Source organism: Bufo bufo, chromosome 4 (assembly GCF_905171765.1).
Source record: "Bufo bufo chromosome 4, aBufBuf1.1, whole genome shotgun sequence".
NCBI lineage: Eukaryota > Metazoa > Chordata > Amphibia > Anura > Bufonidae > Bufo > Bufo bufo.
In genome coordinates, this window is record NC_053392.1 from 461630883 (window position 1) to 461658740 (window position 27858).

Consider the following 27858-nt stretch of genomic DNA (forward strand, 5'->3'; position numbering starts at 1 on the left):
GAGAGGAAAAGACAGGATAAGAATAGGCTAGGTCTAAGCCCATTCCCCGTCTGAGACTGGCGCTATACAGAAGTAGCCAAGGATTAAGTGGCTGTGCAAAAAACTCCGCCTGAGGAGGAAGGCAGGCAAGGGGAGTCACACTGTATTGCTAGCCCTATACCCCAGCAGAGGAGGGGGCCACCCACATAGGCTACCTAATTCAGTGCTAAAAAGAGTCCACCGCCTGACGAAAGAGCTGTGGAGTAAGTACCCAAGTATGTAGTGGTCACTTAATACCGCTCCCACAGTAGTATGCGGCGCTTGCCCCATCAGCGCAAAACTGATGGGGGAGGCCTAAGACTATCCGTAGAAGCCACATACCATATTGCCACAGTTAAGTAGAGCGAATATTTAAAACTCTACCTGGAAGGGCGCTGGAGAGATGCAACTGCCAAGCTAGCGCCAGGGTAGGACCCCTACCTGAGGGGAATGTCCCACTGCAGCGACCACAAACTCGAGCATTGGCGAAAAGCTGCACCTGTGGAGGAGAACAAGCTGTAGCAGCTAAACCAGAGTGCCAGCATAACCAATTCCCAAAGAAGGAGTGGTGGCTAGAGAATACAGAGTCAATGAACACTCGACTCGCTGGAACGTACTCACCATATATGTGCAATGGTGTACGCACTACGTATTGATGCGGACCATATCATGACCGACTGTAACAATGGAGACCCATGGAGATGAGGGGTCTCCATGACACAGAAGTGATGCTAGGTAACCCCCTGCCCAAAACCAGCACTAAAGGAAAAGAAGGATACAATGAGGAATAGCCAACGTATCCACTGGCGGCACCCATATACCACTAGTGAAAGAGTAACGGGCACCCGCGGGTACTGACCGTTGCCAGTTGAATTGCAGCATCCCAAGACGCTTAGTTATTCCCCTGCTAGTGGATCACTTTGGAAGGGGAAATGCACCAGGAAGCACGGTGATGTGCAACACTCCGCCTATGGAAGGATAGCGCGACAGTCGGACCGTATCCAATGGTGGTGCAATTACCATACTTATTGAAGGTGGAATGCATACGGCAAGTACCTAAGCCAGTGGAAGGGAAAATATGACACCAATGAAGTGGGTTAATGCCCACGGCGAGAAATAGTGCATGTGGCGAGTCCTGTACCCCGTGGGAGTGCAATTAATTCACCTAATTAATGGGGTAATGTATACAGCACACATTGTAGCCAGTGATAATGTCATTGCGCGACCTAAGGAAGGGGCTAACGCATACGGCAGGTACGGAACCCAGTGGAGATGCAATTATGCCACCTACAGAAGGGGGAAATCATACGCCCTGCACTGATACTATACTTAGTCCACCTGTGGCAGGGGACAATAAGGTAAGGCAAGTACTGCATCCCGAAGTATTGCAAATATTCCGCCTATGGAAGAGTGACAAGTACCGTTGGCCGGAGGGAGGATTGGGAACTATAAGAGGTCCTCCTTGTCCGATATGACACGGGCCCAGCGTGATACCACCAGACAGGGTGGTCCTGCGGTAGTGAGGGCAGAGGAGAGGGACCCGTATGGCGCACATCTTTTTTTTTTTTTTTTTAACTAAGATGCCGGCCTCAAGCACACAAGAGGCATGAAGGGGTTAAGTTTTTTCCCATTAGAAAACCTGCACTAGAGTAGATCCCCAGATACGCCGGCCTAAGAGCTGGCTGGGCAGAAAGGGTTAAGGCCACTTGAGGACCGGGGGCGGAGCTCAGCATGTTTCTAGGGAAAGAGGAAGTAGAGCGGGAATAATTTGTGCCAGAGAGCCCCCCCCCCTCCTCCGGGGGACGAAGTTTGCGACCTAGCGGGCCGCAAAATGGCAAACCAAGCCCCTGCGAATAGCCGATTAGGGCATGCTAGCCCCTGCATCGGCCAGCCAGAGCAGCGGGCGAATGTGCCTGCCCGGCAACGAACGGGGGCTGCACCCGGCGGGCCGGGCAAACAATATCGCGGCCGGAACACCGATGCGGTGCCGGACGAACTTATGGCAGTTAACTCCCTCCGGAGCGGTGCCCCCTATGTGCCGATGTCCCTTCTTGGAGGGCAAGAAGAGGGGGAGTGAAGGGAATGACATCAGAGGTGCTGATGGCTTCAGGGGTGCTGGAAATGACTCCAGAGCTGGCAATGGCCTGAGGGGAGCTGGGAATGGCATCAGGGGTGCTGGGCTACGCTAAAACCCTGTGTTGTTGAAGACTATTGCCACCAAGAGGGAGGGAGGGCCAGGTGGGTTAACATCCACAGCTAGTCCCGTGTACTCACCTCTCTTCTCTTCCCTGCCGCCATCTTGCCCTTTATCTTCTCCAGCAGGGTCACCCCTTCAGCTACTTGCACATGGGTGACCCTTCTGCTCGCCGGATGCAGAGGAGCGAGGCTGCCCTGGTCCAACTTGTCGTCTTGTGGGGAAGGAGGCAGTGTGGCGGACCAACGCTGGCGTGCTGCCCCGGGAGAACAGGGAGGCGAGGCGTCCACTGTTTCCCACCTGAAAAAGAAAGAAAATATGAAACTAAAATAAAAAATCTTCTGGAGCTACCTTGGTCTTGCCTCTTATTGACACTAGAAAAAACTGAAGCTCTCTCTCCAGGCTGGAGGGGGTATAGCTGCCAGGGGACGAGCTAACAGCTTTTACTAGTGTCAACGACGCCTATAGGACATAGCTATACACACGGTTCCTGTGTCCCCCAATGAATATGGGCGAGAAATCATTGGTGGACATTGCGCCCTCCCCCCCACCTCCCCAGTATTAAAATCATTGATGGGCAGTGAGCCCTCCCCCTCCCCAGTATTAAAATAATTTGTGGGCAGTGCCCCCCCCATCCCCAGTATTAAAATCATTTGTGGGCAGTGCCCCCCCCCCTATTTAAATCATTGGTGGGCAGTGCGCCCTCCCCCCCATCATTGGTGGCAGTGTCAGTTCCGATCGGAGTCCCAGCAGTGTAATGCTGGGGCTCCGATCGGTTACCAAGGCTGCCAGGATGCTACTGAAGTCCTGTCTGGCTGCCATGGTCAGTTAGTCAGCAGCATACTTAGATGCGCTGTGGCCACCCGGTGCTCCTTCTTCTTCTAACTCAGAGGTCTAGCAGCGCATTGCTTATGCTTATGGCAATGCGCCACACAGACCTGTGAGATACAAGAAGGAGCAACCGGGAGGCCACAGCGCATGTAAGTATAATGCTCCAGAGTAACATTGCAGACAGGACTTCAGTAGCGTCCTGGCTGCCTTGGTAACCGATCGGAGCCCCAGCATTACACTGCTGGGACTCCAATCGGAACTGCCGCTGCCACCAATGATGGGGGGGGGGGGGTGATTTTGCACTGCCCACCAATGATTTTAATACTGGGGTGGGGGGGGGGGGGGGCGCATTGCCCACCAATGATTTTAATACTGGCAAGGGCGGGGGGGGGGGGGGGGTGGCGCACTGCCCACCAATGATTTTAATACCTGGAGGGAGGGGGAGGGCGCACTGCCCACCAATGATGCAGCGTCCCCATCACCATGGGAATGTTTTGGATATAGAATATACCATCGGATCCGAGTTTTCTCCAAATGGATGGTATATTTTAACTTCAAGCGTTACCTACAGAGGACCAGGAAGCGGTGAGTACAAAGCCTTCACCGCTTCCTGATCCTTTTGCCCGGCGTTAAAGACAGGCGGCCCTGAAAGGGAACGGCGTTCCTGCTATGAAGATAGTGCAGGAATGCAGTTACCACACGTTCCCGCAAGACTTGAGCCCTGCCCCCATCCCCCCGCACATCACATTTTTGCTGTACTCGCTATACAGCAGCACATACCTGTCACATCCAGGGCCTCCCAGGTGACGTCTCCTCTGATGTAGATCTTTTCTGTCATCATCTTCTTAATTTGGTCCGTACAACTTCTTTCAGCCGTGCCTCGTCTCTGCAGAGTGTGACACACAGACGTATTAACTTCCTCACTTTTCTATCATCATCCCCCAACCTGGAGTCCCCCGATTGTTATCCTTATCCTCGCTATGCTCCCTAATACCCCCAAATACTATCCTGATGAAAAATTAGTCCCCACCCCCCCTCTAGTAATAGTGCTCCTCATAATCCCACCAATAGTAATTCCCTTCTAGAATGCCCTCGTTAGTAATACTGCCCTCTACAGTGCCCCAAACATTGATAATGCTCTCCAAGAGTGCCCTTATTAGTAGAAGAGCTCTCCAGTATTAATAATAATAACCCTCACAGAGCTCCCAGTAGAAATAAGGACTCCCAATAGTGGTAATAAAGTTTTCTACCGACCCCTCAGTAGTAAACCACCCCCCCCCCCCCCCCAATAGTGCTCTTAGTAGAAATAAGGCCGATCTATAAGTCCCTCCTATAGAGCCCCCAGTAGTAATAAGAGTGCCTGATGTCCCTGGATTTATTATACCCCTACAGTGTCCCCATTATTAATACTGGTCCCTACTGTTATAATATTCACCCTGAAGTGCCCCTAGTATTGATAATACCCGCTGCAGTGTTCCCTGTAGTTATATTCCTCCTTCCACCATACAGTCCCATCTAAATAACATCACATAATTTCTTGTGCCCTCTCCAAAATACAGTCCTTTGTAAACAACATCACTCCCCTCCTTCCAGCCTCTCCAACATACAGTCCCATGTAAACAACACTATTTCCCTCACCCTGCCATGCAGTGCCATGTTAATTAAAATCAGACCATCTCTCCAGCCCCCTCTAATATACAGTCTGTTAGGAAAATTTACTCTCTTGCCTAACGGTGTGTCCCTGACACATGATTTCAGTGATCAGCTTGAATTAAGCCTTATCCGGTACCGGGAGAATGAACTAGATTGACCACATGAACACATGTCTATTTCCAATCCATTCTGGTTTATTCACAGCTGGCAAACAGTTTTAATAGAGGGGGTTGAGCTTCCTTGACATCCAATCATATGTTAGCATTAGTATTTGACCTATAATATGGTCACACATGAGCTCTGCATTAACATAATAGATGACTCCTAGAAACAGCATTTGACCAATCAGGTATATACACATAAGCTAGCAGACACTTGAGCCAGATGACCTTATATGGCTAGGACTGTTCAAACTTTCAAACTAAGGAATGTATGGATTTCTTGAAACAGCCCAGGATGTGTCACACACATTCCTTAAGGGGGAAGGGAGGTTTTGTAGTGCACTAACCAAATGTAATACACATGGCTGAATAAGACAAAATGGAGTCACATATATCCCATCAAATCCCCTCTTAGAACCTTATATATATATATATATATACTATATGGTTCTTTCTCTGCTCTTTCTTGGTTTGCTTATAAGCCTTTAGGTATTCCATGTACCCTTCAGGAGTATAATCCTCAGGCTTTGTTGAGGTTGTGTTTGCCTCTTCTACCTCTACCGGAGTATAGAGGAATGTTGAGTGTACCCCTCTTTCGGCCACCTTTTGACATATGACAAGAAGGGAGGGCACACACTGTAGACAACAGCAGAGACCCACTATTGCAGCGACCACGGCGAGTGCCACTCCTACAACATATCTTATTTGACCAAAGTCAGGTATTCAGCCAAAAAGCCAGTCCCACCAACCTTGGTCAACATCTTGTTTTATATGTTTTCTCATCTCCTCTAATTGGCCTATTTTATCTTTTATTCCACGGGAGTGATCTAATAAATTGAAACAACACATCCCTGCGAACGCTGAGCATCCTATACCATGTTGGAACAATAAATAGTCAATAGCCCTATTCTGCAAGATAGCCTTTTCATACGATTGTATATCCAGCAGCATATCTTGCAGAACTGCACTAGTGATATTTATCTGTTTTACCATAAAACAGGCAAGTTTTGATATTGTCCTGTGGTTATATATGGCCAACCCTGGTACCCCTATCAAAGATACCCCTAAACTCATATATTCTGATCTAGAGAGAAGATTCATATTATAATCACAATTTTCTGGTAACTGTAGGGAAGTGTCTCTCGTGAGTCGTGTCTGCATTGCTGGGAATAGTGGTATCATTGCTAATGTCAACCTAGCTATTGTACAGGGTCCCTCTGTAATATTGGCCGATATATATGTGTAACTAGTATTCCCACAGGCCAATACCCATCCTGTTGGTAGAGGTACATGTTTTGGTTACGGATGGTACTCTTTTTGTAATATTACATTGCATATTTTTTCCTGATATTATCTTTTTACAACTACCTATATCTCTATCACAAATATTTGGTTTAGTCTTGTTCTGCATTTTTGCTTGTATGCAGGGAGGCAATAGTGTCTCATCACAGGTGAAATTATAACATATTTCTGCTGCTGTGACAAGACCTGTAATTATTTCTATCATATTACTTTGCAGAGTCTCATATGTAGGACAGTCATAACAAGCATGATAAGGATTTACATATCCATATTTAACATCATGATCCTCCATATCTGCGTCATTCCATTGGGAACGTAGGAGCTCCGTCCATACATCTAGTGGGGTGGGGACCGCTACCAGACATGTCTCCAAAATGTTAGATGCCGATAAAGTGGTTTGGAGACAAAAGTCAGTTAAGTTCAGAGTTTTGGCCAGGTACAGCCATAAGTTCTCCTTTGTCTTGCATAGACTGTCTTCCCCTCTGCATTCTGTTTTCAGGTATATCTGTCTGTTCCACAGCCATGGGACAGTAAGTAGGAGACACAAAATTACAATTATTAAGGCACTACATCTCAGCCATCTCGAGGAATTTCCCGACTGCGTCATCTCGTTGGGGGTCAAGGCTGTCTGCCTCCGTTAGTACCCCTTCTGTATCTTCTTCGAGGTCAAGGCTGTCTGCCTCCGTTAGTACCTCTGGGCCTCGTTGGAGGTCAGGGCTATCTGCCCCCGTTAGTACCTCTCTTTTCTTCACCACCTTAATCCTTGTGGCGTGGATCCACGTGGGCGATTGTTCAGTGAGGACTGCTGTTCTGGTGATCACGACTACCTCGGTGGGTTGTCCGTAGGTGAAACTTCCTGGTTCCTTTCCCTTCTTTAAGATCTTGATCATCACCTGGTTGCCTATCCGGAATGGACGGGTTGATTCCTGTGAAAAAGAAGGAGACTTACAAGCAACTTATTCTTCAGTTTTACTGAGGACTTTGATCAGATTAGTAACATACTCCTCCCTGATCAGGTCCAAGTCCCCTTCCTGCACCACCAGGGGGCGTCTTGCCCATGGTGTGGGGAAAGGCCTACCCATGAGTATCTCAATGCTGTTTATGTCCTACTCTGTGGAAATGTGCTATTAAGATGGAAGCACTGTGTTGGGGGAATGCATAACTTCCCCTCTTCGCAGACTAATCCTATCTCAGGATTTTTCTGCAATACTGGATAACACCAGTCTTGCTGTTCCTGTTCAGTGGCATACCACTGAAGATCAGTAAGCATTTGCAACATCTCAGGGGTTGGAGGTGCCAAACATGGCATCTCCCAATGGTTATACAAACCTGTGAGGTTGCATTTGGCCACTCATTTCGCCACCTTAACTGCCAGCGCATTGCCCTGTGAGACATGATCCTTACCATCTGCTGCCGTGAATCCTCTCCTCTGCCAGATCATACCATGGTCCCACACTACCCCATGTGTGTACCTACTCTCAGTATAAATGGTGACAGGTCTATCAGCATGTAGAATACATGTCCTAGTGAGTGCAATAAGCTCAGCTGCCTGCTGTGTTGAGTGCGGATGTCTTGAGTAGGCCTACAACATCATGAGTGGTGTGCAAAATGGTGTAATGTCACATTGTGAAAGGAGTTGCCAACTCTACCATCATAGCACAGGCTGCAAGAGAACACAGACATGCCGGCATCCCTTGAACAGGGGTGGGCATTACCTTTGAGAAAAACACACAAGGACGCAACTTGCCTCCGTTTTCTTGTGTCAGTACACCCGCCATGGTTTTACAATTTTGGCGTGCAAACATGTGGAAGGGCATATTATAGTCAGGGAGGCCCAGCCCTGGACTCGACATGAGCGAACATTTCAGATAATCAAATGCATTGTACATTTCAGAAGACCATTTACTCAAATCTGGATTTTCTTCCAGAGTGGCTTGCCTCAAAACATTGTCAATAGTGGGAGCAATCAGGAATCCATTCTCTACCGTTTATCATACCAAGGAAAGATAACATTTCTTTCCAAACCCGCAATAGACTGGACTCTTTCTGCGCTGATTCTCCGTTCACCTTTTGTGAGGACAAAGCCCAAGTATTCAACCTGCATTTTACACCATTGCATTTGCTTAAGTGTCACTTTGTGACCACATCCTGACAACCATTATAACAGTGATAAACCATCCTGAATGCTGGCCTCCGCTGACATGCTACACAGTAATAAATCATCGACATATTGCAGCAGCACAGAACCTTGGGGGGGGTACCATGATTCTAACATCGCTTGGAGGACTATGCTGTACACTACAGGTGAATCAGCATATCCCTGGGGCATTTCTGCACCAGGTCAGTTTGACGTCTGTCAAAAGAAAAAACAAAAAGTAGTCTGGTTATCTTATCAACTGGGATAGAAAAGAATGCATTTTTCAGATCTATCACACTGAACCGAACAGCGTCTGCTGGAATGGCAGATAATAATTAGGTGACATCAGGTACAACAGGGGCTATAGGCACAATGATGTTGTTGATGGCCCTTAAATCCTGTACAAAGCGGGCAGTACCATCTGCCTTTGTCACTGGATTAACGGGCGTGCTGTAGGGTGAAATCACCTCTTCCAGGATTCCCTTTTGTAGGAATTCCTTTATCATTGGCCTAAGTCCATCAAGTTTCTCTTTTTTTACAGCAGGTATTGTTTCTGGAACACTGAGATGACACCTGGTTTCACAGTAGCTTTGTAAGGTGTGCAATCTATGAATCCTGTGTCATATTCATTTGAGGACCATAATGCAGGGTTAATGTTATTAAGTTCTGGGTGGTCCTGTATGTTTGCAAGAATCAGTGGCACTGGTGTAGAGACTGGAATAAGATCTGAATGTACTCTTATGCCCTGAGTCTTTGCTGATACCTGCAAGTCAAGCTTAATGAACAAATCTCTCCCTAATAGGCTGACTGGGCAATCTAGTATAATGCTAAATACATGACATGATCTGTGATGTATTTGTGATTTATTCCCTGTCAATGGTTTCTACTGGTAAGGAATCTGTTCTGTATGTCCTTGTCAGTACCCCATTTATTCCCATAGAGGGCTCACATTTCCTTCCTCCCATTCTGAGTCACCTAAGTCCACCCCTTTTGGTCGGACGCTTTGGTCTGTCCTCTGTTCTGCCATTAGTATCTTAGCTGTCCATACGAGCAGAGCTCTGATGTTAAGCACAACACTTAACATGTAACATGTAACTGCAAACATTGAAACAAACTGATCTGACAATACAGACATGAACACACAAAGGGCCCATAAAAACTTTTCATTGAAATAAAAATGTACAGCTTGATCAATGCTGTTGGTACCAATAAAAAACAAAAAAACTTCCAAGAAAATAAAATAAAATTCTTAATGCGCATATTTAAAAACAAATACCGTATTCCATACGCATTCATATACATTTTTCCATGTACTCTTTTTTTCATTAACAGCTCATAACCACGCCCTTACACATAGAATATGAATTGCACACACAACTCTGCTACGTACATACAACTCAGAGCCACACCCATTCACATTCCACTGAATCATGTATCTTTCACCCAATCACACAATCTCTTTGTTACATTCCAAAATTTGCAGCACAGACAAACACAGCTTTCCGGGAAGCAGATATCCATACCACACCCAGAATTGCTGATGGTCTGTCACTGTAAGACAATATACATGTTAATCATACAGTCATTTTGTTAAAATTAACAAATCATCTTATATGCCATGTAGTTTTTTTAATTTAGTGTTACTCACATCGCCACTTATTCTATATATATAACTACACCTTCTCCCATTTCCTTTTGCCCTGCGTCTCCTATTTCAGGAGTGTTCAAACAGGGGAAGCAAAGCAATACATCAGGACGTTCAGCTGTCCTAAATGTTCCTCAAACTTTTACTCATATCTGAATAAGGACTTAGAATGGGTGCAATCTTAGATTGATAGGAGTGGACACTTCCAATTAGCATCATCACTGCAGGCACATTTTAAACCATTGGAACATACAATTGGGAAAGATCTAATCAAATACTGGAGCCCTGTCTGGAATATCTTATAGATAACACAGGTTAGCATCTTCACATTCTGCTTATGCATATCCAATTAGCAGCCCCCCTCCCCCCTCAACCCCCATATGAAATTCCTGAGCAGAGGAGGGGGGTATGAGATGGGAGGGAGTTCTCTCTCTGAGAGCACATCTCAGACAGAACAGGAAGAAGTTTGTTTTGTGGGACTACAAGTGACATTTTGGAGTTTACAGCAGATGTGGTGGGGGGGGGGGGGTGGGAGGGATGCCGCATGGCAACTTTGTTCTCTCTATAGGATTCAAAATCCTCCATCTTGAAATAAGAAATGCTGCTCATTTCATTCTCTAACTTCAATTATCAATACACTTATGCATTAACTATCCATCTTTTAGTGCTGTAATCTCTAATTCCAGGACTATAAATCGTCACTTTTTAAACACACACAGATCATTAGGGCAACAAAACTTAACCAGTTCATTTCTGAACGTTTAACACAAGCCCTTTCTAATTGCAAACACTGAGACACTTTTTCCCTTGCCATGAATTAACTGCCTGACTCTGCTGTGTCTTGTCACTCACCCTAGCCCCCCTTCACAATCACGGGAGTTCTGATGTACACTGTCTGTAAGCTTCTAACAGATTTTTTTACAGCTTTTCATCCCTGTTGCCAGCCGGGCATAACATTCTGTTTCACATTTTAACTGTCAATTCTCACATCTTGCCCAATTGTCTACTCATGTGTTAACTAGGAAATAATTTGTGGGACTAGATCGTGCAACAAAGTTTACATGTTGGCAGTGATAGAAACAGAATGATTTCAAAGCGGGATGCGACCGTAAACTTACCACCCGGCCAACATCTCACACAGACAGATAATCTTAATACTTCTAAAATACTTATACTATATATACATAAGAGTTAATTCAAGCTTGTATCCTTCTGTTCCCGGAACAGATTATTCATATATATATAGTGCACTATCTAACGATACGGACCCAAATGAGCCTCTTACAATCAACATTTTATACCTAACGATATGGACTCTATGATATGAGCCTCTTACAATCAACATTTTTTATACCTAACGATATGGACCCAAATGAGCCTCTTACAATCAACATTTGCGTGTCCCAGACATCGCAGTCCACTGAAATCATAAATAGATGGTTCAACTTACTTGAATGGGATTTTGGTCATTGCTCCAGGTCCAAGAGAAGGACAAAAAAAATTGATGTCTTTCACTGTAGACCTGAAGAGGACCCTCCCAATCCCGGAACCGAGCCCCCAAGCTGTTAGGAAAATTTACTCTCTTGCCTAACGGTGTGTCCCTGACACATGATTTCAGTGATCAGCTTGAATTAAGCCTTATCCGGTACCGGGAGAATGAACTAGATTGACCACATGAACACATGTCTATTTCCAATCCATTCTGGTTTATTCACAGCTGGCAAACAGTTTTAATAGAGGGAGTTGAGCTTCCTTGACATCCAATCATATGTTAGCATTAGTATTTGACCTATAATATGGTCACACATGAGCTCTGCATTAACATAATAGATGACTCCTAGAAACAGCATTTGACCAATCAGGTATATACACATAAGCTAGCAGACACTTGAGCCAGATGACCTTATATGGCTAGGACTGTTCATACTTTCAAACTAAGGAATGTATGGATTTCTTGAAACAGCCCAGGATGTGTCACACACATTCCTTAAGGGGGAAGGGAGGTTTTGTAGTGCACTAACCAAATGTAATACACATGGCTGAATAAGACAAAATGGAGTCACATATATCCTATCACAGTCCCATGTAAATAATATCCCTCTCTATCTACAGCCCCCCTACAATGTACAGCCCCATGTAAATAATATCCCTCTCTATCTACAGCCCCCTCCAATATACAGTCCCATTTAAATAACATCACCTCCTCCCCAGCCGCCTCCAACATGCAATCCCATGTAAATATCACCCCTTCAACATTCAGTCGTATGTAAATAGCATCACCCCCCCCCCACCAACCAGGCAGCTGCAACATATAGTCCTATGTAAATAATATCCCACTCTATCTACAGCCTCCTCCAAAATACCGCCCCATGTAAATAATATCCCTCTCTATCTACATCCCCCTCCAATATACAGCCCCATGTAAATAACATAACATCCTCCCTAGCCACCTCCAACATGCAATCCCATGTAAGCATGACCCCTTCAACATATAGTCCCATATAAATAATATCCCTCTCTATCTACAGCCCCCTCCAATATACAGCCCCATGTAAATAATATCCCTCTCTATCTACAGCCTCCTCCAAAGTACAGCCCCATGTAAATAATACCCCTCTCTATCTACATCCCCCTCCAATATACAGCCCCATGTAAATAACATAACATCCTCCCCAGCCACCTCCAACATGCAATCCCATGTAAACATCACCCCTTCAACATCCAGTCCTATGTAAATAACATCACCCCCCCCCCCCACCACCACCACCACCACCAACCAGCAGTGGCCTAGCGTGGGTTGCCAGCACCCGGGGCAAGCCAAAAATTGCGCCCCCCCCAGCCCGTGGGCACACCCCTTTTAACAGATAATGTAGTAGATCACTTGCAGTCCTATGTAACACCACAGATAACAGTGATAACTCTCCGTGTACAGATAATGTAGTAGATTCAACTGCAGTCCTATGTAACACCTCAGATAACACAGTGATAACTCTCTGAGTACAGATAATGTAGTAGATGGGTGTGAGGCCCCAGAATTCAGACCACGCACAGTGTGACCTGAAGTCTGGGTTCAGAATGTGGCAGGGTGGGCCATATTCTCAATCTGCTCCCCCAACCCTACTGTAAAACAGATATGTGGATGGACATTATTATTACAGTAGAATACCGCCCCATACCTGTTACATCCAGTGACCTCTCCTGTGATGTAGACTTTCCTCAACGTCTTCATTCAGAGATAAGACCTCCATGATACCTTCTTTCAGCCGCTTCTCGTCTCTGCAGAGTTTCACAGAATTGTTTTAGGTTCCTCACTTTACTATCATCCTCTCCTTCCTGGTGTCTCAACAACTCCTCCTGCTGCCCCCCAATACTGGGCTAGAGCCATACAGATAATCCCCCATTCCCCATAATATTATTCCCCAGGGGCGGACTGGGCCGGGGGGCAGGGGGGCAATTGCCCCCCGGGCCTCTCTGTTGACTTACTGTCCCGGCCGGCCGGGCCGGAATGATCTGTGACTGAGTCTGTCAGGCTCAGCCGCTCAGCACTGCGGCCTGCAGAGGGAGACGGGGAGCGGGGGAGGCGTGCTGCCGGCAGCCTATCAGAGAGGCCGCCGGACCGGCGCAGGCGGCGCGTGCCGTAAAGTAAGGACCTCGGCAGCAGCGCTGGCTGGAGGCGGGACGGGAGTATTTCAGTGAAGCAGGTGCTGGTGCTGGAGGTCGCTCGTAAGTAAAAGTCTGACTGACAATTTTTTTTTTCTCATTTCTGTCACTGATAGGGGGCCCCTATCTGGCTACTGGCACATTATAGGGGGGCCTATGGGCTACTGGCACATTATAGGGGGGCCCTCTCTGGCTACTGGCAGATTATAGGGGGGTCTATGGGCTACTGGCAAATTATAGGGGGCCTATTGGCTACTGGCACATTATAGGGGGGCCTATGGGCTACTGGCACATTATAAGGGGGCCCTATCTGGCTACTGGCACATTATAGGGGGGCCCTCTCTGGCTACTGGCAGATTATAGGGGGGTCTATGGGCTACTGGCAAATTATAGGGGGCCTATTGGCTACTGGCACATTATAGGGGGCCTATGGGCTACTGGCACATTATAGGGGGGCCCTATCTGGCTACTGGCACATTATAGGGGGGCCCTCTCTGGCTACTGGCAGATTATAGGGGGTCTATGGGCTACTGGCAAATTATAGGGGGCCTATTGGCTACTGGCACATTATAGGGGGGCCTATGGGCTACTGGCACATTATAGGGGGGCCCTATCTGGCTACTGGCACATTATAGGGGGGCCCTATCTGGCTACTGGCACATTATAGGGGGGCCCTCTCTGGCTACTGGCAGATTATAGGGGGGTCTATGGGCTACTGGCAAATTATAGGGGGCCTATTGGCTACTGGCACATTATAGGGGGGCCTATTGGCTACTGGCACATTATAGGGGGGCCTTTTTGGCTACTGGCACATTATAGGGTGGCCCTCTCTGACTACTGGCAGATTATAGGGGGATCTATGGGCTACTGGCAAATTATAGGGGGCCTATTGGCTACTGGCACATTATAGGGGGGCCTATTGGCTACTGGCACATTATAGGGGGGCCTTTTTGGCTACTGGCACATTAAAGGGGGGCCTATGGCTACTGGCAGATTATAGGGGGGTCTATTGGCTACCTGAAGATTATAGGGGGGCCTATGGCTACAGGCGGATTATAGGGGGGGCCTATAGCTACTGGCACATTATAGGGGGGCCTATGGGCTACTGGCGCATTATAGTGGGGGGGCCCTCTCTGACTACTGGCGCATTATAGTGGGGGGGCCCTCTCTGGCTACTGGCACATTATAGGGGGGTCTATGGGCTACTGGCAAATTATAGGGGGCCTATTGGCTACTGGCACATTATAGGGGGCCTATGGCTACAGGCGGATTATAGGGGGGGACTATAGCTACTGGCACATTATAGGGGGGCCTATTGGCTACTGGCACATTATAGGGGGGCCTATGGCTACTGGCAGATTATAGGGGGGCCTATTGGCTACTGGCAGATTATAGGGGGGCTTATTGGCTACTGGCACTTTATAGGGGGCACTATGGGGACATTAGCTCAACTGGGGACATTACAAGGGGGTATTTTTTGCACTGTCTATTATAAGGAGAATTATGGTGGGGGCATTATGGTGGGCTTTATTACTACCCCATGGTCTGAGCCCCCTAGTAGCAGCACTAGCCTATCCCTGCTCTGCTATCCCTCTGCCTCTTCTCCAAATCCTTATTATGAAATTTTTCTCATTAGGATAAAACACATCAGCTCCGCCGAGCCCCGACCAAAGTGTGGAGGCGTCCGAGATCCCCAAGGGTCAAGCCAAGTAATTGTAAGTTTTCATATGAAATATGTTTGTTATACACATATAGCATATACCGTGCCCCGCAATATACAGTTTCTTCTGCAAAAGTCATCAAGTGTCATGTGGGGGCCCCCTTATTCTTTTTCACCCCATTTCACCTAGAACCGGCCCTGGTGACAGTCACTTCTTTATACTATGCGATCTCCGAATCAGATCGGCATCGCATAGTACTGTCGTGTGTGTGGCTCCTCCCCTGCCCTGCTGCGCGGCCAAGTAGCGTGACCGTGCACTTGTGAAAGTAAGTGTCCCTGAATGGCAGTTAGGAAATGTGGTCACCCTACTGTTGCCTCTATAAATGGCCCCCGTCGGCGCAAAGACTAGTGTCACCCAGCTCCTCTCGGCCGCTCTGCTACTTCAGAAGAGAACATGCTGCCTTCCCAAATACGCGTGTCACTGATCGGGCTCCTCTGCGGCCACGGCAGCTCCCTCCGCCCACTTCTGCTACTATTGGCTGGGAGGGAGACTGCCCACCTAGTAGCCATTGGCAGGCTGTGAAGTGATCCGGGGACCTGAAGGGAGGAGACAGTGACACCACAGGAAGCTGCAGGAGCATTTATCTCGGTGGCTAGAGGCTGCTGAAGCATTCATCTGACCCCCAGGCCCCAACTACCAGGAGAGAAAGACAAGAGGGAACAACACCTGAATAAAGAAAGAAAAGGAGTAACAGTAACTCCATGTTCTTTTTGTATGACCTTTGCACTTCCTTACTGACCTCTACATCACACCTCTGTTCGGTTTTGAAATTTTTATTTCGGTGCACATCTAGTTAAAACTCTTTGACATGCCAAAACCCCTTCTTCCGGTCACACTGACAGAGAGGTATGTTAAAATGAGGAAAAACCAAATCAAATAAAGTAGATTACTATAAAAATTAACCCTTTATGGTGATTATCTGCAACTAAGGTGCAGATTTGTTTTGCACCCTAAGGAGTTAATTTTTTGTTTTATCCCCACATGACTTACATCATACTCCTTTATCACTGAGGGTGTTATTTAATAAGCTGCCAAATAAATACCTGTCCTGAAATGAAGGAAGCTGAAGCTTCTTCGACTATTCACTTCAGTCCTGTACGGCTAATTTTATCGCTTCGTCTCCCTTCACTTCCCCTTCAGTTAAGCTGAACAGCCTCAGGACTTTTGGCTGAACCAAAGGGAGTATTCTGGTTAGCTCAGCCGATCCAACATCTGGGTCTGCTGAGGCAAACATTCGTCAGTTTATTCACTTTTGTACGGGCTATTCTCTCAGGGGCCAAACAGCAGAATGTGAACAGCCGAATGTTCAGCTTAATCCTTTGGCTCCTTAGTGAACCCCCTACGTTTTTCAGTGACACCGCACATTGTATGCCACATTAGTTTGCAAACTTTGTTGTTAGTAGATCTAAAGGAAATTGTACAATCAAATTTTAAGGTGTGTGTTGAGCTTTAGGGTTCCATTGCAAAGGCCTGCTCTGGATGCCAAACGCTCCAGTAAGTAATGCTTGTGCGGTGGTGCCCTTACACCTGTGGGAGCACACTGGCATGGCATGCCCTCACCTTCGGGTCATCTTAGATGATTGGCATACAGTACAGACCAAAAGTTTGGACACACCTTCTCATTCAAAGAGTTTTCTTTATTTTCATGACTATGAAGGCATCAAAACTATGAATTAACACATGTGGAATTATATACATAACAAACAAGTGTGAAACAACTGAAAATATGTCATATTCTAGGTTCTTCAAAGTAGCCACCCTTTGCTTTGATTACTGCTTTGCACACTCTTGGCTTTCTCTTGATGAGCTTCTAGAGGTAGTCCCCTGAAATGGTCTTCCAACAGTCTTGAAGGAGTTCCCAGAGATGCTTAGCACTTGTTGGCCCTTTTGCCTTCACTCTGCGGTCCAGCTTACCCCAAACCATCTCGATTGGGTTCAGGCCCGGTGACTGTGGAGGCCAGGTCATCTGGCGCAGCACCCCATCACTCTCCTTCATGGTCAAATAGCCCTTACTTTCAACGTTTTCCCAATTTTTCGGCTGACTGACTTTCATTTCTTAAAGTAATGATGGCCACTCATTTTTCTTTACTTAGCTGCTTTTTTCTTGCCATAATACAAATTCTAACAGTCTATTCAGTAGGACTATCAGCTGTGTATCCACCTGACTTCTCCTCAATGCAACTGATGGTCCCAACCCCATTTATAAGGCAAGAAATCCCACTTATTAAACCTGACAGGGCACACCTGTGAAGTGAAAACCATTTCAGGGGACTACCTCTTGAAGCTCATCAAGAGAATGCCAAGAGTGTGCAAAGCAGTAATCAAAGCAAAAGGTGGCTACTTTGAAGAACCTAGAATATGACATATTTTCAGTTGTTTCACACTTGTTTGTTATGTATATAATTCCACATATGTTAATTCATAGTTTTGATGCCTTCAGCGTGAATCTACAATTTTCATAGTCATGAAAATAAAGAAAACTCTTTAAATGAGAAGGTGTGTTTACACTTTTGGTCTGTACTATATATAAAGCTTTAATTTGTATTCTGGATATGTACTATAAAGCCCTTATTCCTGTCCTAATTGTTACTCCCTTTTATTTGTTTGATGTCCAGCAAACCGTTTAGTCCATTCCTTTTTGATAAATATGGAGAGCATACCATCAAAAAGCAAGGAAAAAAGTGGAGCTCAAAAAATACGTGAGAAAAGGGCTAAAGAGCTTGACATAGCAGGAAAGGATCCTAAGCAAATGAAATTATCATTTGCAGTGGTGAGTTGAAAGTTTAGAAGTTGTAAAGCAGGGGTAGGCAGCCTTCTGCACTGCTCATAATGCTCATAATTTTGATATGACTTTTTGTAGGGTCATGGTGCAACAGTACCCAAAGAAAGACCAACAGAGGTTTGCACAGACCAGGATAGGCTTCCAGTGAGGCAAGATGTGCTAGTTCAAGAGGAGTTGAGAACACAAAGTCCAAGTAGCTTAGTAGAGAAGGAGTTGGACTTTGAAAGCAGTTCTGAAATGACTATTATAGAACAATCACCCATTCCTTGCTCTGAAGCTACAAGCTTTCATGATTTAGAAAGCGGTAGAACAGAAGAAGAGTCTGCATCTTCTGATGTTCAGTTTGACACCACCAAAACTCTCTTTAGTCTCACTTCTACATGTTCCATGGCAGAAAAAATTGCATTTGTGCAAATGCATCCAGTGCAACCAAGCACTACCGATTGTGAAGGCCTTCCCTTTAAAGAAATCGATTTTTATTTCCGTAGAAATCCAAATGGACAACTTATTAGGCGTTCATGGCTTACTTGCAGAGTAAACAATAGAAAGCTTGAAGCTTTTTTTTGCAGTATCTGCATAGCATTTTCAAATTCCACTTCATCGTTCACTAGTGGGTGTACAAATTTTAGGCATTGTTATCAGGCTGCTAACAAACATGAGATATCAAAAACTCACCGTGAAGCTGTGAACACATATTTTACTATAACAAAGAGCAGAGGCATTGATACATTGATAAACCAGGCACATGCTTCAAAAAGAAAGAAGGAGATACTTCAAAACATAGAAGTAATGAAACGAATCTTTGATATTGTTAAACTGCTAGCAAAACAAGGATTACCTTTTCGTGCCCATGGAACTAATGAATCATTATATAATTTGAACAATGCTGAAATTAACCATGGAAACTTTCTAGAAATGGTTTTATTTCTCTCGAATTATGACGTTCCGCTTAAAAATCACATTCGGAAATGCATTTCTGAAAGTGAAAAGAGTAAAAAACAGAGAAGACTCCTGGGAAAACAGACAGCTGGCCGTGGATCACTTGTGACATTTTTGTCATATAACACAGTAAAAAAAGTTATTATGGCAATCGTTCAGACCATGAAGTCATCAATAGTGTCTGAAATTGGTGAAAAGAGATTTAGCATCCAAGTAGATTCTACACAAGATGTTGGAGTAGTTGACCAAGCTACTGTGGTTGTTAGATATGTAAAAGAGGAATCTGTTAAGGAACGTCTCATCTCTGTTTTACCGGTAAAAGATTCATCTGGAAGAGGACTCAATGAACTTTTAATGTCAAGTTTTCAAATTCTTGGACTGGATTACAAAAAAATAGCAGGAGAGTCTTTTGATGGAGCAGCAAACATGAAAAGTGCTTATGTGGGGTTGCGTGCTCAGATTGCAAAGGAAGTGCCTAATGCTGTCTACATTTGGTGCTATAGTCACATTTTAAACCTGTGCATATCTGATTGCTGTGATGTTTTAGAGGCAAAAACTTTTTTTGGTCTCCTACATCGCCTAGCAACATTTATTGGGGACTCTCACAAGAGAATGAATGTCTGGAGGGATCAGCTTGATAAGAGATGTGGGCATAAACTGCTCAGGTTGCAAAAAATTGGAGAGACAAGATGGTGGGCCAAAGATAAAGCCCTCCACTGGCTATTTGGAGAAAAACACTCACTATTTTTGGACACTTTAGAAGTTTTATTGTTGATTTCACAGTTCAAACAGTCTGATTCAAAGACTACTTCAGAGGCTTCTTCTCTGTCAGAAAACCTATGTTTGTTTAAGACCATTTTAACTGCACATCTATTTTTGTCTATTTTTGATGTTATTGGCCCTGTTTCAAGATATCTTCAAACAAGTGGTCTTGACTATATGGTTGCATGGAGAATGGTGGAAAGTACAGTTGACCAACTAAAAAAAATTGAGTTTTCTTATATAAAAGAGAAAGCAAAGCAGTTTTCAAAAAAAATAAATGACCTAATCATAGAAAGAGAGGGCCTTGATTCCCTGGAAGTTGAGTCAGAGCTACAAGAGAGAAGAATTGGACGAAAAAAGCGTATGCCTGGCGAATCCTCAATTGATGAACGTCCTATTAGTGAAACCCAACGTTTTCGAGTTGAAGTTTTTAGACCAATTCTGGATCAGATCATTGGAAGCCTGGATGAGCGATTTTCTGAAAACAAACAACTAGTTCAGGACTCCCAATACTTGGATCCTCATTTCTTTGACAAAATCAGAAAAGATCCAAATGTGTTAGAGGCAGGAGCACTACAAAGAATTTCTCAATTGGCAAACGTGGATGAATCAGGTCTGAAAACTGAGCTACAGAGTTTTGCCAACTTGTTCCCACATCTTAGAGAACATGAGAGCGGGAAGGTAGACCTAGTTCCCAGTAGCTGTCAGCAAGAAGAAGATGATGATGATTATCTGGATAATAATCCTGTTAATACTGATGCTGATGATGATGACTGGGGCTCCTGTAAAGTTGATACCATGGAACAAGAAACAAAATGCAAGTCCTGTAACAAATGTTTTCTTTGCTGTCACCGATTTCTTGTAAAATATAATCTTTTTTCATCTGCTTATGAAAATCTCTCTGTTGTTTATGAATACCTGCTAACACTATCATATACTCAAGTGGCATGTGAAAGAGCATTTAGTAAGTTAAAACTTATAAAGACTCGCCTAAGAGCCACCATGGGGCAAGAACTTCTTGATGCACTTATGATAATGTCAGTTGAAAGAGATCTTTTGGAACTTGTTCAATTTCCAGATGTTCTTGAAAAAATTCGGACGACCTCTCCTTTGATGAGGTCTTTGCTAACGGTTTGAAATTTTAGAGAAAAACATACCTCTCCAAATGTTAGTATGGTGTATGCAATACATCATAATATGTTCTGCACTAAGCAGTTGCAATATGCACTTAACTATTTGAAAAAAAACTGTGTTCTCATGTTTGTTTGCTAGTGTGAAAAAAAACAATTCAAGAAATGCATGTCCTTTTAATTTATGTTTGCTTCTGTATATCGGATTAAAGTTCTCTATTTATTTTAAAGTCTTACAGTGTGACTTGTTTTAGAAGTGCACCAAAATGCAAATTTCTAAACGAAACAAAAAAAAATGTCAAGCCGAAGCAGAACATTTTTTTTATTACATTTTTCTTTTTTTTTCATAAACTTTTAATTTCATTATTCATTTTTTATTAAATAATTTGATTTTTTACTTTACTTTTAGGGGCTTCGGGGAAATATTAGGGGTCTAAACAGACCCCTGATAATTCCCTTTTAAAATAGAAAAAGCAATTGAGGACACAAAGTCCTCAATCTTTATTTCTGTATCCCCTGTTACAAATGAACAGGAATCCTCTATACTGAGAGTTTCTGTTCATTCATAACATGAGGACAGAGTGTGTTTACTATAATTACAACTATGAATGAACACACCTGTAGATCACTTTCTTTTTATTCATAATTGGGGACACAGTAAACATGCTAGGTCCTCAATTATTTACAAACACTCAGTGATCACTGATCACTGCGTGTTTGTGCCTCACTATGCTTCCTGACACGCTGTCACAGGAGGCTGAGCAGGCGGTGCGGAGAGGAGAGCTCAACCTCCTGGGACAGCACTGCAAGCTGTCTCTGCCCACACACCGCTCTGCCAATCTGTGACAGGAGGCTGAGCATTGTGGAGAGGAGAGACGTCGGCCACTCACTGCGCTCTCCTCCCGCAGTGCTCGGATGGCTGACACAGTTTTTCTCCTCCCTGCTGGGACACAGAGCAGTGCCCAGCGGGGAGGAGAGAATACACGGATGCAACACTGTATCAGCCAGAAAATGACACTTTCGGCATTATACCAAAAATGCCATTTTCGGCTGATATGTTTCGGCGGCCGATATATCGGAGCATCCCTAGTTTATTTTGTTTTCCTGTGTTGTAATTTACATGGCTGACGAAAGTGGCAAGGGGGGGGGGAAGGGGGTCAGGAGGAGGCAGGGGAAATGGGAAAGCAGGAGGGGGCTCAGTGGGCCTCTGGGTGTTACTTTCCCCCTGGGCCAAAAGTTGCCAGTCAGCCCCTGAAACGACCCCACCATACCAAACCCCAGTTTTAGACAAAGTGTGGCCCTGGGCAAAATTGAAAGTGGGGCCCCAAATCCTGAAATATTGGACTAGCAGCACGGACATCGGTTGCAACCACAGCAGCTGATTGTAGAACGCCACATTATCTTTCTTTAGCCTTTCCACTGTAAACTGCTGATCCTGCAGCCTCTTTCGGTATGTTCACACAAAGTATTTTCTGGGCTTAAAAAAAACAAATGCAGAATCCGCATCAGGTTTTTCTGGGATGTGTTTTTTTCTGACGCATTTTATAAAACACTTTTTGATGCAGTTTTGGCGTGGATTTTTATTCCTTCCCATTTTCAGTGGGAATTCTGGACATGGATGATAATGTTGTGCATGCACACTGTTATGGGGGGCCTGTGGATGACACCGTTATGGGCATCTGTAAATGACACACTGTTATGGGGAACCTGTGGATGACACACTGTTATTGGCATCTGTGGATGACACACTGTTATGGGCATCTGAGGAGGACACACTGTTATGGGGGACCTGTGGATGACACAATGTAATGGGTGGGTCTATGGAAGACACATTGTAATGGGAAGGTCTATGGATGACACTAAAATGGGGGACCGGTAAATGAGACACTTATAGGGGACCTTTAGATGACACACATATGGGGGATAAGTGGATGACGCACTGTTATAATGGATCTGTGGATATCACACTGTTATGGGGAATCTTTGGATGACACACTGTTATGGGGGACATATGGAACCTGTGGATGACACACTGTTATATGGGACCTGTGGATGATACACTGTTATATGGGACCTGTGGATGGCACACTGTTATATGGGAACTGTGGATGACACACTGTTATGGGGGTCCTGTAGATGACACCGTTATGGGCATCTGTGAATGACACACTGTTATGGGGGATCTGTGAATGACACACTGTTATGAGGGACCTGTGAATGACACACTGTTATGGGGGATCTGTGGATGACACACTGTTATGGGGGATCTGTGGATGACACACTGTTATGGGGGACCTGTGGATGTCACACTGTTATGGGGGACCTGTGGATGACACCGTTATGGGCATCTGTAAATGACACACTGTTATGGGGAACCTGTGGATGACACACTATTATTGGCATCTGTGGATAACACACTGTTATGGGCATCTGAGGAGGACACACTGTTATGGGGGACCTGTGGATGACACAATGTAATGGGTGGGTCTATGGAAGACAGATTGTAATGGGAAGGTCTATGGATGACACTAAAATGGGGGACCGGTAAATGAGACACTTATAGGGGACCTGTAGATGACACACATATGGGGGATATGTGGATGACGTACTGTTATAATGGATCTGTGGATATCACACTGTTATGGGGAATCTTTGGATGACACACTGTTATGGGGGACATATGGAACCTGTGGATGACACACTGTTATATGGGACCTGTGGATGATACACTGTTAAATGGGACCTGTGGATGGCACACTGTTATATGGGACCTGTGGATGACACACTGTTATGGGGGTCCTGTAGATGACACCGTTATGGGCATCTGTGAATGACACACTGTTATGGGGATCTGTGAATGAGACACTGTTATGAGGGACCTGTGAATGACACACTGTTATGGGGGATCTGTGGATGACACACTGTTATGGGCGATCTGTGGATGACACACTGTTATGGGGGACCTGTGGATGTCACACTGTTATGGGGGATCTGTGGGTGACACACTGTTATGTGGGACCTGTGGATGTCACACTGTTTTGGGGGACCTGTGGAGGACACACTGTTATGGGGGACCTGCAGATGTCACATTGTTATGTGGTACCTGTGGATGACACACTGTTATGGGGGACCTGTGGATGACACACTGTTATGGTGGATCTGTGGATGACACACTGTTATGAGGGACCTGTGGATGACACTGTTAGGGGGAATCTGTATTTGACACTGTTATGGGGGATCTGTGGGGGAAACACTTATGGGAGACCTGTAGATTACACTGTTATGGGGGATATGTGAATGATGAACTGTTTTGGGGGATATTTGGATGAAACTGTTATGGGGGACCTGTGGCTGTCACACTGTTATGGGGGACCTGTGGATGACACACTGTTATGGGGAATCTGTGGATGACACACTGTTATGTGGGATCAGTGGATGACACACTGTTATGGGGAACCTGTGGATGACACACTGTTATGGGGAACCTGTGGATGACACACTGTTATGGGGAACCTGTGGATGATACACTGTTGTGGGGAACCTGTGGATGAGACATTGCTATGGGGTCTCTTACTGTGATACGGCCACAATGTGTGACATACCTTTACAGATTCCTTTAGTAGCAGCCCTGGTCTGCTCCCCCAAAGAACTGGAAAAAAAAAAAATGAAAAAAGAAAAAAAAGTAAGCATTGCTAATTTGGACTCAGATTCTTAATGATATTGCCGTTTGCTCCTTTATCTCGTTCTCACAACCGAAAACGACCGCCAGAAGTACAATCGGGAAATCCTTGGTGTAGTGTGCGTCGATGTGTGCGCAATTCCTCCAAAAAACCATCACAGAGACGTTCTCAAGTAGGATCCAATAATGTGCCTGCTTCCAACAGCTAAGCAAGGTTTATTTATACCAGAAGATGGAAGGCGGTCTTACAACCATGACCAATGGAGAGACAGGTTATGGTATGAAGTGAATGGCTGGAAGTCGGTCTTACAATCATGCCCAATGGAGAGACAGGTTATGGTATGAAGTAATTGGCTGGCGAAGATGTGAATACAAAGTTATGTTGGCGCGTTAGCACACTTATTTGTGCCCTTTCCGTTGCCGCGCTTATTCTCGTGGATGAAGAAACCTTTGTTCGACGGTCCTCATCCCTCCCGCCTTAGCTGGCGCCATGACACTGGTATCCTGCAGTAATACCAGGCCGGGCACAAATCAGCTACAGGTCGAGACGACCAGACCATCGCGCGAAAGCTTCTGCGCAGATGCGAACACGAATGCAAACGAATCTGCGCATCTCCATAGGACAGATGGTGACCATATGGCGAACAATAATTTTTCCACAACATTAATCTATACTCCAACGCCCCACTCCTCCATTAACAATGCAGACTACCTAAACAATGCCATCTTCATTAGTTTAACTAGAGCCCTCTATGGCGCAGACAGTCATGTGGTAATTGAACACAGCGTGGCCACATCACAAGCACCACACGAGAATGTCGTTTGGTTGCGCCCTGGAGTCACATTGAGCCTGCAGGACACAAGGAGCTCACATAGGGGCACAGGGAGCTTACATAAAAAACACAGAGAGCACACACAGCGAGCACAGGGAGTGCACACAGCAGGCACAGGAAGCGCACACAGCGGGCATAGGGAAGCACACACACAGCGGGCACAGGAGAGTGCACACACAGCGGGCACAGGAGAGTGCACACACAGCGGGCACAGTGGAGAGCACACACAACGGGCACAGTGGAGTGCACACAGCGGGCTCACATGGGAGGTCACAGGAAGCACATACAGCGGGCACATGGATCACACACAGGAAGCACATAGAGGGGGTATAGGGAGCTCACACAGCTGGCACAGGGAGCTCACACAGCGGGCACAGGGTAGCGGGCAAAGTGGAGCGCACACAGAGCGGGCACAGGGAGCACAGACAGCGGGCACAGGGAGAACATACAGTGGGCACAGGGGAGCGCACACACAGAAAGCACAGGGGAGAGCACACACAGAAAGCACACACAGCGTGCACACAGAGGGGGCACAGTGAGCTTATACAGTGGGCACAAAGAGCTCACACAGAGTGCACAGAGAGCACACACAGCGGGCACAGAGGAGCACACACACAGCGGGCACAGAGGAGCACACACAGAGCGGGCATAGGGGGCACAGACAGCAGGCTCAGGGAGAACACACAGCGAGCACAGGGGAGCGCACACACAGAAAGCACAAGGGGGCGCACACACAGAAAGCACAGGGGGGCGCACACAGCGTGCACAGGGAGCCCACAAAGCGTGTAGACAGAGGGGGCACAGTTAGCATATAAAGGGGGCACAGAGAGCTCACACAGCGTGCACAGAGAGCACACACAGCGTGCACAGGGATCACACAGCGGCACAGGGAGAGCATACAGCGGGCACAGGGAGCTCTTACAGCGGGCACAGGGAGCTCACACTGCAGGCTCACACGGGGGGCCCAGGAAGCACACACAGCGGGCACAGGGATCACACACAGGGAGCAAACAGAGGGGGCATAGGGAGCACACACAGCAGGCACAGTGAGCTCATGCAGCGGGCACATGGGATCGCACACAGAGGGGGCACAGGTAACTCACACAGCGGGCACAGGTAACTCAAAGTGGGCAAAGGGAACTCACACAGTGGGCTCACACGAGGGGTTACAGAAAGCACATACAGCGGGCACAGGGATCACACACAGGAAGAACACAGAGAGGGCATAGGGATCTCACACAGGAGGTACAGGGTAATGCACACAGCGGGGGCACAGGGAGCTCACACAGTGGCACAGGGAGCACACACAGTGGGCACAGGGAGCACACACAGCAGAGCACACACACAGCTGGTACAGGGGAGTGCACACACAGCGGGCACAGGGAGCTCACACAGCAGGCAGCGGCAGCGCAGAGGAGGGGGCACAGGGAGCACACAGGAGGGGGAACAGGGAGCACACAGGAGGGGGCACAGGGAGCACACAGGAGGGGGCACAGGGAGCACACAGGAAGGGGCACAGGGATCACCCAGGAAGGGGCACAGGGAGCACAGAGGAAGGGGCACAGGGAGCACAGAGGAAGGGGCACAGGGAGCACAGAGGAAGGGGCACAGGGAGCACACAGAAAGGGGCACAGGGACCACACAGGAAGGGGCACAGAGAGCACACAGGAAGGGGCACAGAGAGCACACAGTAAGGGGAACAGGGAGCACACAGGAAGGGGAACAGGGAGCACACAGGAGGGGCACAGGGAGCACACAGGAAGGGGCACAGAGAGCACACAGGAAGGGGCACAAAGAGCACACAGGAAGTGGCACAGAGAGCACACAGGAAGTGGCACAGAGAGCACACAGGAAGTGGCACAGGGAACACACAGGAAGTGGCACAGGGAACACATAGGAAGGGGCATATGGACCACACAGGAAGTGGAACATGGACCACACAGGAGGGGGCACGGGGAAACACAGAGCTGACAATGGGAACTCACAGGTCAGTGACCATCAGTAGTTGAGGGAAATGCAGGGCTGCTACAATGAGAGTGTAACCCCTCCTCCACAGACTGTTGGTAATTCAGGGAGGGGAAGGGGGGGGGGGGGCGTATTGTAACCGGAACTTGCACGGAAAGAACACACGGACAAGAGAGTTACGTTTTTGCTGGGTGATGATCGGCCACAGCTTGTTTATTTGAACGGCAAAACTCAAGAACTGTAATCTCAGAGCGGTATGCCAACCGCTGGACTCCAGGCGGGCAAGTACGCCAACAGCTATCACCAACTCTCCGTTGTAACAAATGCTGCCAGCTGTGACTTCCATAGCTTAAGAAAAGAAAAATAACATAAACAAGTAATCCACCATAAAATCTTACTCCAAACGCCTATTACCGGAAATAACCACATAAGGGAGGGAGGGCGGG

The 27858-nt window shown here is 46.4% G+C and overlaps 1 long non-coding RNA gene across 1 annotated transcript in view; it reads right to left on the bottom strand.

Annotated features, from left to right (window-relative positions):
* Window positions 1-1467: 1467 nt before the first annotated feature.
* Window positions 1468-27858, bottom strand: part of LOC120998689 — a 56422-nt gene continuing 30031 nt past the window's right edge. The window contains exon 3 of the long non-coding RNA XR_005778463.1: window positions 1468-1593. This is a non-coding gene — a long non-coding RNA (uncharacterized LOC120998689). The remainder of the gene's footprint in view (window positions 1594-27858) is intronic.